This window comes from Martes martes (assembly GCF_963455335.1).
Source record: "Martes martes genome assembly, chromosome: 2".
NCBI classification, from domain to species: domain Eukaryota; kingdom Metazoa; phylum Chordata; class Mammalia; order Carnivora; family Mustelidae; genus Martes; species Martes martes.
Window position 1 is genome coordinate 76,425,298 of NC_137889.1, and position 16,302 is coordinate 76,441,599.

Sequence of the window (16,302 nt, forward strand, 5' to 3'; positions counted from 1 at the left end):
TCTTGTATATAGCAAAACTGAAAAATGATCATGTGACAATCACAGGATCAAGGGTTTGGTGATGAGTGTAATCCCATGGGACTGGTACTCTAAACTGTAGAGGACTGTATCCCTTGGTAGCAATGCAACTTGTAAATCTAGTTTCTGGGGGCAGCAAACCCTACCTGTTTCCCCAGAAGTGGACAAAAATTCTTGTGCCTCTTCTCTCCTGTATTTTAATATTCAGTACTTAGGGAATCTATATAGACGTCATTGTATTGACAAGAGAGTCATCCAAGAGCTCTTAAATACCTCAAGTAAATCCAGTACCTATTTCATTATTTTCTGTCTTATTTCTGGAATACTAATACATTCTCCCCCAAATGCTGGAGAGAATAAGCAGTCTGAGCAGGCCCACTGGATCCTGTAGTTGGTGAGCTGAGGGATTATATGTGAAGAAGAGATGACTGGTGAGAAAACAAAGTTTGGTTCTTAGACTTTCTTAACTCAACATCAACCTGGTTAATACAATACACATTGTCACATAAATTTCTATTCTTCTATCCCTTGCACGGTTATAATACATACTTGTTTCAAATATGCTTTGTCATTAAAACAACTTCCAAAAAACCCCATTGTGACTATTTTCCAAAATACTAATCTGTGCTACAAGTTTTTGTATGTTAAAAATACAAGATCAGGGCGCCTGGGTGGCTCAGTGGGTTAAAGCCTCTGCCTTCGGCTCAGGTCATGATCCCAGGGTCCTGGGATCGAGCCCCACATCAGGTTCTCTGCTCCACAGGGAGCCTGCCTCCTCCTCTCTCTCTGCCTGCCTCTCTGCCTACTTGTGATCTCTGTCTGTCAAATAAATAAATGAAATCTTTAAAAAAAAAAAAAACAAGATGGATTTTTTTCTTTTCCATAAATTTGTTATTTCTTTTGATGATGTTGACCCTTAAATTTAAGTAGCTGTTGTTATTATTAATGAGTATTAAAAATAAAAGACCAACATGTCATTGAGATGAAGATTCCAAATAATCCACCTTTTTCTTCCCACTGCACATACAAGCATGCAAGCCTCAAAAAGCCTTCTTTAAATACACATTCAATATATGTGGAATAAACAAATTATTTTAAAATATCCTTCTTTTGAAGATTTGGTCAACTTGAAAATTCCAACAATATGCTACATAAAGAGGAAGATATGAAGATCTGTGTGCTTTTATCTTCAAATTTCCCGGGAGGGATTCAAGACTAATCATCATCACTCTTTGCAGAAGATAATAAGTAATTTTCTTATTTTATGGAGTAAATTCAAGCAGGTAGAGTACTACCTCTGGGAACACAAATAGTAATGTCCATCTCTGCTCTATGTATTTTTTCCTACTTACTACTTATAAAACGCTCATTTGGGAAATTAAGTTGGATTTTATGTGTGCTACAAAATTAAACTGGCTATTTTCCAGTGTTCATGGTTCTTCATCAGTTATGAAAGAAAGCATTTCCATAAAGGTGAAAGTTAAAACCACTTGGGGCTCTTACGACAAATTATTGAATAAAAAAACACTCTCCAAACAATGCCTGGGGTAACATTTCTCTGAGGAGCATGTCTATTGTTTTTGTCAAAATTATTGCTGCATTTTAATAACAGCTACCATTTGCAAAGAACAGTTACTAAAGTACATTGACATACTCTCAAACAATATGTGATCTTGGTATATTAGTTATCAGAATAGTGGTGATAAAAAAAGTTGAAAAATAGTATTATTTTATTTGATGCATTTTTTCTGTGAAGACTTTAGTTATTCATTAAGAGTAAACATTTTTTTTCTTTTTTTTTTTTAAAGATTTTATTTATTTGACAGAGAGAGATCACAAGTAGGCAGAGAAGCAGGCAGAGAGAGAGGGGGGAAGCAGGCTCCCTGCCGAGCAGAGAGCCCGATGCGGGGCTCGATCCCAGGACCCTGGGATCATGACCTGAGCCGAAGGCAGAGGCTTAACCCACTAAGCCACCCAGGCGCCCCAAGAGTAAACATTTCTTTATCCACTGTTTCTATCATGGTAAATTTAATCCCTAATTCTTAAAAGAAGTGCAAAGGGCCATTTCCACATGTTATGAAAATATTTTTATGATGTGCATCACTGCACTGATTTCTTTGGAATTGTAATAGCTTGTCATATGATCAGTATTTAGGACTCAAAACAAGGAACTAACATAATTGTGAAATACATGCAGTTTTTTAAGGAACAAAAGCAATTTAAAAAAAAGTTAACCTAAAGTTTTGGGTACATAGAGACATTTTCCCAGAGAACTCAATGATAATTTTGAGGTCCTAAGGGGGCAGGATAAACATAATTGCCTTCTTCTGATAAGCATTTTGCTACTTAAGCAATACTATATCTTTCCTTTTGATTCCCTAACAATTAAATCATTAAATATAAAGCAGTGACTGATTTCCAGACAGAATGTACAGTTCTTTTTTTTTAAATAAATTTTCCATGTTAAAAATACATACACACACACATATATATGTGTGTATATGTATGCACAGAATCACGTATCACAGTTGTATTTGTACAATGGACACTTGTCAGAACACCTGGATTTCATCCAGGTTTTACTCCAATTTAATGGTGTGGCTTCAGACAAAACACTTTGACCTTTGTAATTTTCACTTCCTTTGTAAAATAAAATGTTCTAACTGGTAGATATGTAAAGTCCTTTAAGCTCTGACTACATATGACTTTATGCCATTAACAAGCATGCATTATAGATATATGTGTAGAAAAAGAAACTTTTTGGATCTTTAGAAAAATTTGATGATCATAGAAATTGTTGCTGTCCATATTCGATAAAAAGAAATACTGTTGATAGCTTTCCATTATTACTGGCAGATTTTCTTCCCTGCAGCTATATTAACTACATGATACTTGACTCTTCTTTTAAAAAATTGTGGATGACTTACATATCAACAAATGATTCTTTATCTAATTATATTATTTTAAAAATTCAGCACAAAATATATAAAAGAAGAGAACATAGATTCCTTCAGAGGCATAACATTTCTATCCAATATTTCTATCATGTAAATCCATATATAGACCATATATTCTTCCCTGTCGTAAATCCAAACAAAAAATGATGATGTTGAAAAGTATCCCCCAATATTGCTTTTTAAAAAATAAATTTTCATTTCTTAGCTAAGTTTTCGTGGTTAGTATTTTAAATCTACTTATAAGTCTAAATATAGCCTCACTATATTTAAGTGGAAATGAAAGAGAAATAGTTTATTTGTTTTGGGTATGTTGGTTTGTTTTGAATAGTCTTTAAAAAGAATGTTTAGAGAACAGTTCAAATCGTAAGCCCAGAATAAAAAGTTGATGTCGTTAAATGATATGCTCTTCCACAAGGTATCTGTTACCATATTCTTACTCTTATCCTGTTAATGGGTAATTCCGCTTTTAAAAGTATATTATTCAGCAGGTAGAAAAACTCGTAAGACACTTTTCTGCTGGACATTATGTGCATTTTTTAAAGATTTTTATTTATTTATTTGAGTGAGAGTGACAGCGAGAGAGATCACAGAGGGAGAGGGAGAGGGAGAAACAGGCTCCCCCTGAGCAGAGAGCCAGATGCAGGGCTCGGTCCCAGAACCCATGACCTGAGGTGAAGGCAGTCGCTTAACCGACTGAGCCACCCAGGTACTCCCGCATTTTTAAAGGCAGTAGGATTCATTTTTCAAGTTTATACTTAATAGGGAAAGCAGAGTTAACACATAAAGAAAATTTTTAAAATGAGAAGAATCGTCAAGAGAAGTATATACTAAGCATATAGATGTATAAAATATATGTAGAATTTACATTTACATTATATATATACACATTATATATAATATATGATGTGTGTGTATAAAAGAGCAGTAATTCATCATAAATAAAATGCCCAAGGTAGTTTTAAATGTTTCAGATGAACAAATGGGCTTGATTTGTGATGTTCATAATTTACGTTATCCTACATTATTCTTTGTTCTTCAATCCTTCAACAGAACTTTTTTTAGTATCTTGTGATTTACCAGACAGGATTCTAGGCTGTAAGTTTAAAGAGGTGAAAAAAGTAGCCACTGCCTTCCAGAGATCACAGCGTGGGTCTGCGCAAATAAACAATTCATTACATCTGGTGTACTAAATCCTATGCTAGAAATAAACTTAGAGTACTGCAGGCATATGAATAAGGCACATTCAGTCTATGGGGGTATTTGGGGATATGGAGAGAAATAAAATAGGGCTTTGTAGTCAAGAAGCTACTTGAATTGAGATTTGAGGAACTGGTGAGAGTTAAATCCCCAGATGGCAGGGATGGGTAAGTAAGAGGTGGGGAAATAGCATGAAGGTGAGAGAGGAAGTTAACAGTCAGAGAAGTGCAAATAGTGTGATGTGACTGAGTGTGTGGGAAGTGGTAGAGGATGATACTGAAAATATTGGTTAAAAGGACATTGCACTTGAAGGGTCTGGAGAGCAATTAGACTGTTTAAACTGAGGAGGGATGTAACTGGACCATTGTGAAAACCACTGAGGCCGAAAGACCCTTTAGCAAAGAAATAAGTAGAGCTTGATGGTGTGAAGGAACACATTTGAGAGATGTTTAAGGGATAAAATCAATGGGAATGTGTGAGGAGTTGAATTTGAGAGTGTGAGAGAGAAACACGGCACAGTTCTTAGATTCTGGTTTGAAGGATGGAGATGCTGACAAGACTGAGATTCCTGTCCACTGGAAAACACATTTGACAAGGAAGTCTGAAAGGTATCTGTCCTTTAGATGGAGATGTGTAGAATTGTGAACCGACAGGCAGGTAATTGGTGACAGAGGGTATGATTATGCATTAAGGTTAAAAAAAAGAGAGAAGATTAAGAATGAGGTCTCTCGTAAATTTGGGGATTTCAGGTCAATCAGGGAAAAGATAGGACCACAAAAGGCAGTAACACACAAGCTTTTGGGGGGTGGTCTTGGGCAGGGTGGCATGACAGGGGAAGTTTCTCCAGGCAAGAGATCTTCCAAAGACAACAGCGTGGGGTTACCGTCCAGAAGGGAGATAGGACAGGGGCTTCTGGGGGAGAAGGGGAAAATTGAGAGTGAGTTCACTTGCCTAGGTGATATCACTCAGTAGCAAAGTGGGGAGACTTGGTTCAGACAGCGCCAAAGCTCAGCAACGATTTGGTGTCTTTTATGGCAACAGGATTTGTCTTATCTCTAGTTAACAGACGATGGGTGCAGTTTCTCAGGATATGAAAAGTAGATGGGCTTTAACTGGTTAAAACTTATTTGTTTAGCTTACATTTAAAGTAATTAGATGTGTGGGAATTTGAGTTTGGTGCTGTCTGGCTTTGGGCTATTAGTCCCAGCCTGCTGTGTGAAGAAGAAAACAATATGGGGGCCATTTTAAGCTAATACACAGGTGCTATTTCAGGCCTGTTTATATAGCAGGATCCTAAGGAGGGAAACACCTAAGAAATAGAGGGAGATAGCAGAATCTAGGAGAGAAAACTGAGGAAAATCTAATAAGGAACAAGGAAAGCCCGAAGTGTGGAGCTCATGAAGTCCAAGGAAAAGAAAATTCCAAGAGCACAAGATGGTCAAGAGAGTCAAATGCAACAGAAAGAGTAGATAAAATAATGTCTCAATTGTTTCCACTGGCTTTGATCATTGGTGTCATGGCAGAGATGGTTTCAGGTGGGCCATATTTGAGGAGCAAGTATGGGGATAGTAAATGTTTGGTTTTGGAGAAGTTACCAGGAAAGAGAAGGCAGCTACAGAAACTATGACATGGGTGAGGGAGTTACAATGCAAAAATGAGCAATTTTATTTTTATTTTCATTTTGCTGTTTCACCAAGAAAACTGAATTGTTAAATAAACTGGTGTTATATTATTGTGTAACAAACCTCCCAAATTTAGTGGAATAAAACAACAACTCACTCATGGAGTTTATGTTCATGGATTGAGTGGGAGAGCACAGTGGTGGTGCCTTGTCTCTGTCACATGGTGTTTGGGGTGTCAGCTGGGAAAACTCTGGGCTAGGCTGACTCAAAGCCTGGGGGTTGAAACAGCTGGGACAGAGGAGTCACTGCTGAAATGAGGGATGTAGAAGTGAGGGAGTAAGTGCTCTATGGTTTTTACTTAACTCAGAAGGAAGGAGGAGTCTATTGAAATTGAGGGTATGAGATAGGAGACTGGGAGAGAAGGGGGACAATTTGAAGTATCCTCTAAAAGGAGAGAAATCGGAAGTCACTCAAGCCCAAGAATTTCTGGGTAATATTTAAGGCTCACCTAAGGTTCTTTTTTTGTTTTGTTTTGTTTTAAGGCTTTGTTTATTTATTTGTCAGAGGGAGAGAACACAAGTAAGGGGAGTGGCAGAAGGAGAGGGAGAAGCAGACTCTCCACCAAACAGGGAGCCTGATGCAGAACTCCTTCCCAGGACCCTGGGATCATGGCCTGAGCCAAAGGTAGACAATGGGTTGAACCACTCAGGCGTCTCTCAGCTACAGTTTTGAATAATCTGTGCAGTTCAGTGATTTCTATCTTTATGCTATGCTAGCAGAGTGTTGTAGTCAAGCAATTTCCTGGGTGCGGAAGAGTCCGATTATACCCCAGCCATCCTTGGATATTTATCCTCTTTCTAGATTTCTATGTATCTGGGGAAAGAAAAGCAATATCTAGACTTTAAACAAAGGGATGAAGAAGGGAAACTTACCTAAGCAAAGTGACACCTAGGAACATTTCATACCACCTTTGTCCAGTTTGTAATGTTTATGTGGACATAGGAGTCTTTTTTTAATTTTATTTTTCCTTTGGGAAAAATTGCCCTATCTCAGGAATGTGACATAGATTTACATTACGGAGCCAAGTCTGATCGACTGATGTTGGGTGCCTGTAGGCTTGTGTTGTGTTGTGTTGTGTTGTGTTGTGTTGTGTTGTGTTGTGAAAGGGTCTAATATTAAGGCTGAGATTTTGGGGTGGGGGTGGTGTGAGGTGGAAGTGGGGGCAGATGAACTGTCAGAGGTATTTGTCATAGATGATGGCAGGTCTGGAGGTGGCATTCACACTTGCCCTTCTCCACCAGCTATTCCTACTCCATACCTTTGAGTATGGAGCTATGAAGGGAATAGTAATAATTATCATCAAAAGCAGTAATAGTAACATTCACAAAGCTCTGTTCATTATACCATGTAATAAATACACAGTGTGACACTTTTATAAAATAACATTACATTTTTGTTGACTGTCTAAAGGGTGTCAGACAAGGTGGGATCTGCAGGAGAATGTTTGGATATTTACTAAATAATTTTAAGACCCTAGTCCTCTAGAGTATTATTCTGACAGTTTTAAAACAAATGCTCTGAATTTGTAGTCTATATAATGAAATGAGACCTTTCTTGAAGTGCATTCTCATTTCAAATCAAGAACAAATCCATAAATACTACTTAGTTTCTCTACACAAAGAAGGTAATTGAATTGCTTGTCTACCTACTTGTATACTAACATTTTAACTAAGTTGTTACTTCTTTCTGTGAGTTAATTCTCAAAAAGACAATTGAATTAAGTGATTGTATTGACCATTTGATTATATTAAGCAGTTTAAGCAGTTTAGTCAAAACTCTTTATCTCCTGTATTTCATGATATTTCATTTACAATTGGTTCTGTGTCATTGCTTTACTGGAAGCATTTTCTTTCTTCCTCAGTGGTCCATAAAATAATGTTGCAATCTATAGTCTGTGACATCACTGATTCGAATAAATGCAATAGGTAAGTTACAGAAAGAAGGAAAAACTGGCCCCTAATTAATGCATAGAATATGAACTGATTCACCAACATGGTTCATATTAAGTTTTACCCCAATGGAATCTTTTTCTTCAATGGCATCCACTTTATAGTTTCCATATGTAGTGTAAATGTCTATCAAGATTTTTCTGAGTCATAATTTATGACAATTTTCCTGTTATCAAGCCTATTAGCATTTTAGAATCTTTAACCGTTGCAGCAGAAATTTATCAGGAGACCAAAAAAGAAGGTACAATGGATAAATTCCATCAGCAAATACAGTGATACACTTTTATCTATGTAGCCATTGAATCATGCTATTTAAAGGGCCAGACCGTGTTTTAGATGATATAACTAAGGTCTACAGAGATTTAATGAGTAGAGCCTATTCTTCTGTTTAAATGATAGAACAAAAGACTTGCCCAAGAGCACATGAGAACAGGTCATTAATTTAATTCTCCTAGTCATGGCTTATAGGCCAGATGGCAATGAAATTTCAGAAAGAAATACATGAAATGGAAAAAAGTTCTCTCTCCCTAGCAAAGATGAGGTTTTATCTAGCTTGAATCCCAAATAAGAAAGTATGCAACTGGCTGTTCATTAAACAGTAGAAAAAGAAGTTATCTTTATTTCACACATATATTCTCTTTAGTATATCTTTTGAGGAATTCAGATTACTCTTTTTAACACATGTCTTCTGAGGAACTCAGATTACTTATGTCAAACCTTCCATAAGATTATATTATAAGAGGAGCTTATGGTGTATTTGGTTATTATATATGTTGAATTTTTTTTTTTACAATTTAAAAAATTTTATTTATGTTTTACACCGTGGAACAGTACTTAATAAATGATATTTCTTGAGAATATACAATTTGTTGCTGTTGTTGAACATTTTGAAACTTCTTTTTGTACCACAAAATTTGACATAGAAAAGTCTTTCAGACCAATGATCTTTCAAAGATTAGTATTTGATATTTAATATTTCAAGAATGCAGCTTTATAAATTTGTCTTATGGGTGACAATTTATGACAATTCAGTTAATAAAATGGTAAACTACATGAGCCACAGTAGTTTAAGCATTATTATAGACATGCTTTTATTAACATTCTTGGAAAATACAGAAAAGAAAGTGTCTAATGAGTCCAGATTACATATTCAACTCCAAAATATTTGCTGATATAGTAAAAATGCTACATAAAAATGTATTCTTCAAAGAAAATTAGATAACTTAATTTGTAATTCTTGCAGTAGACTGAGAACACTCAATTTGATATCAGAACCTTGGGGCAAACTTGCTTCTCAGAACGTGACTTGAGGGTATGGAGTAGACAGAAGGCAACAAGAAATCTAAAGAGTTATTGCTCTTTAAAAAACTGAAGTTCTTAAGTTAGGCTTTATATTTTTGTCCTTGGTTAAAAAAAAGAAGAAAGAAAAGAACTTAAAAAGAAAATATATATGCCATTTTACTGTTTAACCAGTAGTAGGATTTTGTAAAATATATGCTCACATCTATTATTGTAGTTCATTTATTACATGAGCATATTTTAATTCCTTCCCTTTTCAAGAGTATAAAAATATTTCTAATGACAAATAATTTAGAAAGATTTCCTGGGGAAAAAACCCCAGAAATGTTTTCATCACTATATAAATAAACCAGCTATGACTTATACTGAACTTTAAATAGTGTTTATTTTGCCTAATAGCCAGAGAAAGAAAACATTTTTTAACAGTGTAAAGTTCAGGTCATTCCATTTTTCTTGAAATTTTGTTTTGTTTTGGTTTGAAGACAGAATGCAATCATAGTTGTTATTCTGTGCCTATCCTAGGCAGTGTTGTTTATCTTTATTAGGAACACTTTTTATTTTCTGGCAGCTTGATTTGGAAGAAGTTGTATTCATCCTCACCAGTAAACAATTATTGTGTGCATGCGTTTGTGAAATACACAACTTTGGTTTTTCAAAGTGGAACACAACTATGCAAAACATCTAAGAACAGTGTGTGAGTAATTATCCAGAATCACCCGGCACCATGATGGGTTTGCCACTGTCAAGGTCCTCTTGTGTACATGCCATTCTTTCCTTCATAACGTTCAGTACAGCAGTAGGCTAAGCTCCGAGGAAATGGCATTGACTCTTTTTGACCAGTAGGGAAATGTTCCGTTCATCGTGCTCCCGTAAAGAATGCAGCTAGGCACTGGGAACAAACCTGACGGCATTTTCTCAGTGGAGAGAAAGGACTGCAGGGTCAGGCTATCTCCTCCGAGATTTGCTACCTTTTTTTTTTTTTGTAAAGGTCTTCTCTTTGTTCGCTTTTAAAATGGGGAAAAACCTTCTTGGCACTGGTGTGAGAAATATACAAACGTCACAAAAGAAAGCGAGAAACCTATTAGTGGCATTGTTGCGGTGACTTCCACGCTTGCCTTTCTCCCAAATACCAATCCCTTTCATTCTTGAGTTCGGCGGACGCTCCCGCTTTCCAGCCGGTTATAACTTCGGCCACAAGATGGCACTGACCCGCAAACAAAGGGACACACAGCGGCTCCGACTTCGGAAAAGCCTCCCCAAATCGTCTCGCCTTCCCGGGAGTCGAGGAGTGTGCGGAGGAGCGCTTACTTTCCTCTGCACCGTGCGTGTGTGTCGAACAATGTGCGGATATGTTTAATTGCTCTTCTTTCCAGAATCCCTAGGCAACGCGCCCCAGAGGTGGCCATCCAAGCCGGGGGGGCTGCGGGGGGAGCATCGGGCGCTACTCGCGGGGCGCCGTCACGTGATCCGGGGATGAGGTGGAGTTCGGCTTTAAGGGGGCGTCTCTTCCTATCTTCATCAATCTTTAGGATTTGAGCCGGAGAAATACCAGCGGATCTTTTCTCCGCTCTCTGCGCCCTTCCGTTACCGTTCTTCCCGCTTTCATAAACGGGCGGAAAAGACGAATCCAACAGAGGGTAAGTTTCAACTTTACACCTTTCAAGGGACTTTTTGAGAAATCTCTCATTGATGGCGTGAAGGATGAGAGAGGAAGAAAAAAAGGTGCGAGTGCCCGAAATTGACTCTGGGAAACTGAGGTGGGGCGCGGCCGGCCTTTCCCTTGGGCTGTCGGTGCAGGCAGGTCGCAAGGTGTTGCAGAGGATCGGACCACTCCGGGACTGCTGCCCGTGGTTGCGGGCCGACGTTAGGAACCGGGAGTTGGCGGCATCCGCACACCCTGCTCCCCCAAGGCTTCTGCACCGGGGTACGAGTTCTCCCCACTTGGGGTTCTCCTAAGACCGTCTTCCCCTGACCTCGCTTATCTTTGGCGTTTTTCTGGAGCTGGCTGCCCAGGCGGCCGCGCTGGAGTTTGCGCCGAGGAACGGGTCGCTGGGATGGTCTGGGGAATGGGGGGGCGGGGTGTATGGCCGGTGGTCCACCTTGGTCCCCCTCGCGCCGCACGTGTTCCGCAGGGAGCCGGCGAAGGCGCGGGCTTGCCTGAGGGGCCGCGGACCTGAGCGCAGGCACGGTCCCCCAGGACACTCGTGGGTTCCGCACATCTGGCCAGGAAAGGAGCCTCTCTCCCTCAGTGCTGACCCGTCCAGTCTGTGCGCCCTGGTAGTACACCCTGAGCCGTATTCTTTCAATCGTTGAACTCTTCAGCTGCTTTTAGAACAGCGATGACGGAACCTGGCAAGATTAGGAGATCGGGTATGGACGAGAGGTACAGGTGGTTTAAGAGTGTTCCGCTGGTCTCCAGGTAGACTGGAGAGGCGAATGTTTAAAGAACTGATGTTAGTCACAGAGAACTGTATTTGGACTCTGCCCCTTTTTAAAAATTTTTGGTTGGTTTGGATGCTTTTGTTTGCCAGTCTCATCATCATAGGTAGAGATGTTCCTTGATAGATGGGTGGTAAACGGGTGTTTGTGAAGGCGTGGGGGGTGGGGAGGGCGGGACGGTTAAGGATGAGGAAAATTTGGGGCAATTCACCTAGTTACACAATATGAAAAAGGTGGGCATGTAAGAATGCCAATAGGAATTTTGACTGAACCATGCCATTTCATTCTCTGCCAACTGCTGGAGCACAGAAAAACCTAGGGGAAGGCAGAGAGGGAGTGTGTTTTGACATTTACTTTTACTTTTTCTTTCCTTCTCCCCCGCCCCACCCCAGAGTACTCAGATTTGTCATGCCCACCTGGATCCTGTGCAAAAGCCTAACTCACTAGGTGACACGCAGGCAGGGGGGCGTGCAGAGCCTGCTTGTCTCTACCTGCACAGAAACGTAGAAGCCGTATCTGGCAGTCCCAAGACTCTAGAATGCTTCCCTGGTGAAGAAGAGAGCAGAAAGCTATCCAGCCCAGCTGCTCACTTATGACTGAAGTGTGAGTGCTTTTCGGGGGGTGACTATAGCATTCTGAGTCTTCCCTTATCATTTTAAGGCAGCTGTCGTTGAACCACAGGAGGAAGAAACAGGATTACGTAATCACACAGATAAACTAGCAGTAACTTTGGGAGGCTGTGTGTAACGAGGCTGGCATTTCTTTTCCAAAACAAGTAAGGTGAACAGACAGTTCTGAGGTATGAAAAAAAATGTATCTGCTGCAGACTACGACCAGAAACTTGTATTTTCAGGTAGTGACAGCACTAAGAAAGGCAGGCAGTGAAAGGCCAGCATTCTCGTTGGAAAGGAGAAGGAAATTTCCCTTTGAAAGGGGACCAAGTTTCTAACTATTGATGCATGTAGTATCCCTATTTTGTCTCTAATTGCTCATAACAGCTATATTGAGATTTAAAAGGCTTTAATTTTTGCAGTGTCTGTAGTTGCATATCTTATTTTAAATATCGGGATGGTAACTATCAAATTATTTTCCTTTCCAAAGATAATGTATATAAATTCCTTCTCAGTATTATTTTCTGACAACTATTCTTTCTTGCAGTTATACTAAGGTAGGCTGAAAATACACATTTTATCCAATGCAGAATTGTTTTACCAAACTAGAATAACTATCATATATGCACTTAGAAAAGGAAGCTTTGCAAATACTTAAAAAAAATTAGTTTACATTTTCTGTATAGCTAACTTAACATCTACTTAGTAGAAAGACTACTGTTCCTTACCAGAGCATCCATCAAATATAATTTCAAAGGTGTCAGAGTTGAATTTCAGTATTCACCTAAAACCATAAGAAACTGCCTTTGTAGCCCACACACTGTATTATGTATTGGATTTTGTCAAAATAAGTCAGTGGGTTTAAAATTTCTATTTTTCTTCCTTTCCACAGTAAACACTTTAGTCTGTGCCTCCGTTGTCTCTAATCTGGATTATTGTATTAGCCTCTTAATGAATCTCTCTCCTTCTTCTCTTTCCTATCTTAAGTCTGTTGAAAACAGCAAATAGAGTAATCATTTAAAACAAGCCATATAACTTCACACCTTTACCGAAGACTCTCCAGTGAGTCCTCATCTTTCCCAAGAAAAAGTCAAACTGTCCCATGGAATAAGTCCTTAATGTAATCTGTTCCTCTTCAGTTTACCCTTTCTAATTAACTTTCTACTAGTCTCTCCCTTATTTATTGCACGTCTCATTGCTCTTTAGCATACCAGGAACACTCCAGCCTTAAGGATTTTATGTTTGTTCTTTTCACATGGGATGCAGTCCCATGTGCAGTGCCATGGGACACTCCAGCCTTAAGGATTTTATGTTTGTTCTTTTCACATGGGATGCAGTCCCATGTGCAGTGCCATGTACATGACATATGTACATGGCTTCCTCACTTACCACTTTCAAGTCTTAGTTCATATGCCATCTTTTCAGACAAGCAGAGGCCTTCCTTACCACCCAGTAACAAAGTGTAACTCCCAACAACCCCAGTTCCTCTTTGTTGCTTTTTCTGTGTAATACTTAGCATCTGCCATACTTTCTCTTTTACCAATTTATTTTTTCTTGGCTTTCTTTGTCCACAAGACTAGAAACTCAAAGAGAAGGTCACTGTTGTCTCCAATAAAACCATGCCTGACACAAACTAAGTGTTCAATAAATATTTACTGGATGAATGAATTTTCTTTCAGAAACAATTCCTTTTTTATAAACACAGAAATGGAATATTTCCCCTTATATACCCGACCTAATATAATGAGTATTGTAATTAGTATCCATCAGGCATGTAAAAGGACTATGACGGAATTCAGTTATTGATGTTAGGATTAATTCACACAAGAATGTACTATTCCAGCCGTGAGGCTGCAATGTCAGTCAACATGTTTTTGTTCTAAATCTAGTATTTGGAAGGTGCTATGAGGTATATACACTACCTACCTTGAAAAGATTATAGCGTAATTGGGAGGAGCCAGTTAAGGATTCAGGGGTGCTTTGAAAGATGGGTAGCATTTGAATTGGTGATGAGACAGAGTACCCAGCAAGAGGAGTGGCAGAGACGGAGATGAATGCGGAAGCTAAAACAGGCTGGGGGGCACATGGTGTACTGCGAAGACACTGACCCACTTGGAACAGAGCATTCACCATGGGGCTCTTGGGGTAGGAAGTGAAAGGCAAAGGGAATCAAAATGTAGAGGTCCTCAAGTGTTAGGCTGAGGAAGGTACTCATAGTGTCTTTTTCCAGGATACTTATTTCTCTGGTGTGTGTAGTGACAGGGAGCCATGAGAAGTTGTGGGATAAAGAGGATGCACTTTCCAATCAAGCTAGTTTTACTTTAAATAATGAAGAGAAACTCACAATTAACTAATAAGTCACGTTGAATATCTTGACAGCAGCACGAATATGAGGTATGATGGGAAATTTTTCTTGAATTCTTCAGTAAGGAATTTGTAAAGAAATGTTAGATTATTACTTACTTCTTCAAGGTTCTTTCTCAGATACTAAGAAGAAGATTATTCTCTCTGCCTTTAGCATTTCTTTTTTAAGATTTTATTAATTTATTTGACACAGAAAGAGAGATCACAAGCAGGGGGAGTGGGAGAGGGAGAAACAGACTCTCTGCTGAGCTGGGAGCCTATGTGGGACTCAATCCCTGAACCCTGGGGTCATGCTTGACCTGAGTTGAAGGCAGATGCTTTATGGACTGAGCCACCCACGTACCCCATGACTTTGGTATTCTTGAGAGATAAAAGGGTGATGGCTGCATGAGTTCAGGAGCCATTGTGTATTGGTTGTTGCACAGAGGAAGGGAGAGCCATACTTCTAAAAACATTTACACTGTATGGTAACTAACATAACATAATTACAAAAAAAAAAAAAAAAAGAAAAAAACAAACGAAAAGTTTACACTTGAAATCATTCCTAGTCTTAATTCTTGCATTCTCACTAAATGTTAGAAATCTTTTTTAATGTATTTTTTTAAAGATTTTATTTATTTATTTGACCGATAGAGATCACAAGTAGGCAAAGAGGCAGGCAGAGAGAGAGAGAAGAGGAAGCAGGCTCCCTGCCGAGTAGAGAGCCTGATGTGGGGCTCCATCCCAGGACCCTGGGATCATGACCCGAGCCGAAGGCAGAGGCTTTAACCCACTGAGCCACGCAGGTGCCCGGAAACCTTTATTTTTATTCTTTGGTTTTCTAAAGCCAAGTTGTGGTTTTATAATAAAAAACACCTCATATTCTAGAAAGCAAAAGCACTCAAGGAAAATTTCATTAGATGTGCCTCTTAAAAGGCAAATGTTCATTAAATTTCTTATCTCCTTTGAAGTGGAAGTAAATCTGCATGATTTTCTTTATTCTCACAGAAAAAAAGAAATAAATGCAATTCCCTTTCTTAATACAAGCACAATGGCCTGTTAATTAACATAAGAAACGCTGAATCTCAAATATTTATTTAACAAACTAGAGGAAATCAGATTTTTTTAAAAGGAGCTTTTCATCTCTAAAAACCACTGTCTGTAATTTCTCTTGTTGGTTAGAAAAGAGTCTTTGTATCACAAAATGCTGTGAAAGATCAAAATTACCCCAAACATGTAGGTTCCTGCCTTGTATCAGTATACAGTCTAGTGGGGAGGGAGGATATTTACATGTATAAAACCTTAGAAATCCTTTGAAAACTGCTGATGTATTAAAATCCTAGAACCTTAAAGTTAGAAGGAATTTCAGTTATAGCCACTTAAATCTCCCACACAATGTAAGAGCTCCCCAAAAGTCTTTCATACAGTAGCTGCAAACTCTTGTGTATGGAGCATCCCAGAGTTTTGCAGGCAGTTGATTTTATTTCATTAAACTTTTGTTCCTCATAATGATGTGAAATTTGTTTTGTTTTATTTTTAATACACACTGTGTTATACTTTCCCTGGTCCTATTTCTTACTTGTATAGTTAGGTATGATATTTTAAGCCCAGTTCCCTAGGGTACATGCTACCCATTCAAATATGAGAAGACGTCTGTACCATTCCTAGTCTTTTCTGGATTAAACGTCTTCTGTCCCTTCCACAGTCCTTCATATGACAAAGGGGGTTTTTTGTTTGTTTGTTTTGTTTTGTTTTTTTCCAGTTTTTTAAATTTATTTTCAGTGTTCCAGCATTCATTGTTTATGCA